Below are 2021 nucleotides of genomic sequence, written 5' to 3'. Positions count from 1 at the left end.
CCAGACGCAGGATGCGGGGCTGGGATGCGGGGTGCAGGGCTGGGATGCGGGGTGCTGGGTGCTGGGTGCGGGATGTAGGATGCAGGGTGCAGGATGCAGGGCTGGGATGCGTGGCTGGGATGCAGGGCTGGGATGTGGGATGCAGGACTGGGATGCAGGATGCAGGGCTGGGATGTGGGATGCAGGACTGGGATGCAGGATGCAGGGCTGGGATGTGGGATGCAGGACTGGGATGCAGGATGCAGGGCTGGGATGTGGGATGCAGGACTGGGATGCAGGATGCAGGGCTGGGATGTGGGATGCAGGGCTGGGATGCAGGATGCAGGGCTGGGATGCAGGATGATTGGGACGCAGGATGCAGGGCTGGGATCTGGGATGCAGGATGCAGGGTGCGGGATGTGGGATGCTGGGTGCAGGATGCATGGCTGGGATGCGGGATACAGGACAGACACAGGATGCAGGGCTGGGATGCAGGGCTGGGATCTGGGATGCAGGGTAGGATGTGGGGCTGGGATGCGGGATGCTGGGTGCAGGATGCATGGCTGGGATGCGGGATACAGGACAGACACAGGATGCAGGGCTGGGATGCGGGGTGCTGGGTGCTGGGTGCGGGATGTAGGATGCAGGGTGCAGGATGCAGGGCTGGGATGCGGGGCTGGGATGCAGGGCTGGGATGTGGGATGCAGGGTGCAGGATGTGGGATGCAGGATGCAGGGTGCAGGATGCAGGATGTGGGGCTGGGATGTGAGATGCAGGGTGCGGGATGCAGGTTGGGATGCAGGATGCTGGGTGCAGGATGCAGGATGCAGGGCTGGGATGCGGGATGCAGGGTGCAGGATGCGGGTTGCAGGATGTGGGATGCAGGGTTGGGATGCGGGATGCAGGGTGCAGGATGTGAGATGCAGGATGCAGGATTGGGATGCAGGATTGGGACATGAGATACAGGATGCAGGATTGGGATGCCTGATGGAGGGTACAGGATGTGGGATACGGGTTCAGGATGGGGATGGGGATACAGGGTACATGATGTGGGATGCAGGACTGGGATGCAAGGTGTGGGTGGCGGGATGCAGGATGCAGGGTTTGTATGCATGATGCAGAGAAATTTTGTGGGATACAGGATGCAGGGCTGGGATGTTGGATGCAGGGTGCAGGATTGGGATGTAAGATGGAGGGTACAGGATGCGGGATATGAGTTCAGGACTGGGATGTGGGAGGCAGGGTACATGAGGTGGGTTGCAGGATGCAGGACTGGGACGTGTGATGGAGGGTGCAGGGTACGTGATGTGGGATAAGGGATGAAGGATTGGGACGCAGGGTGCAGGATGGAGGATAGGAGAGGCAGGAGAGGGCAGGGGGAGGTGCCCAGCCCCAGCAGTCTGGCAAGGACAAAGCTCTTTCCTCGGGCCTGGCAGCCGGAACAGGGATATCTCCCCGCCCCAGCCCATCTCCTGGGGAGCCAGGGCAGCGTCACCCTCGCCAGTTGCCCCTGCGGTGTGTCAGGGTCGCTGGGCTGCCCCAGGCTGTGCGCGCCCCTCACCGCAGCAAACCCCGGCCTCCCAGACCCGGTGCCCAGTCCTGTCCCTCTGCCAGCCCCGGCAGGGCTGGCACATCCCTGCGTGGGCTCGCTTGCGGCCCGGCGGGAATAATCCCCGGCGCCTTACGGGAGGCGCCTTACGGGGGAGGCGGCCCGGGGCTTCGGTGGGAGATTAAACATTCTTGTGGTTAATCGAGTCTCAGCAGCTGCCCGTTCCCCGGAAGCAGAGATTATCCCATAATTAATTAATTAGGGTATTTGCTGCCATACGCAGGACTGCCTGGTGCAATCCAAGTCCTCTGTCTCCAGGAGGAGCTTTCAGGGCAGGACGGTCCCCTCCCCGAAGGCACGGCCCCAGCATGGAGGGGGACAGAGGGGGATGGAGGCGACAATGGAGGGCATGGTGGAGGAGGGGTGGAAGGGGGATGCAGCAGAGATGGAGGGGAGATGGAAGTGGGATGGGGGGGGACAATGGAGGGGGGAT

The 2021-nt window shown here is 62.7% G+C and overlaps 1 protein-coding gene across 1 annotated transcript in view; it reads right to left on the bottom strand.

Annotated features, from left to right (window-relative positions):
• KIF3C (kinesin family member 3C) overlaps positions 1 to 2021 on the bottom strand; it is a 15642-nt gene that overhangs the window by 12877 nt on the left and 744 nt on the right. The gene's annotated exons all lie outside the window — the stretch shown is intronic.

Source organism: Aptenodytes forsteri, unplaced genomic scaffold, assembly GCF_000699145.1.
Source record: "Aptenodytes forsteri isolate BGI_AS27 unplaced genomic scaffold, ASM69914v1 Scaffold192, whole genome shotgun sequence".
NCBI lineage: Eukaryota > Metazoa > Chordata > Aves > Sphenisciformes > Spheniscidae > Aptenodytes > Aptenodytes forsteri.
This window is presented reverse-complemented; position numbering and strand designations above follow the sequence as displayed.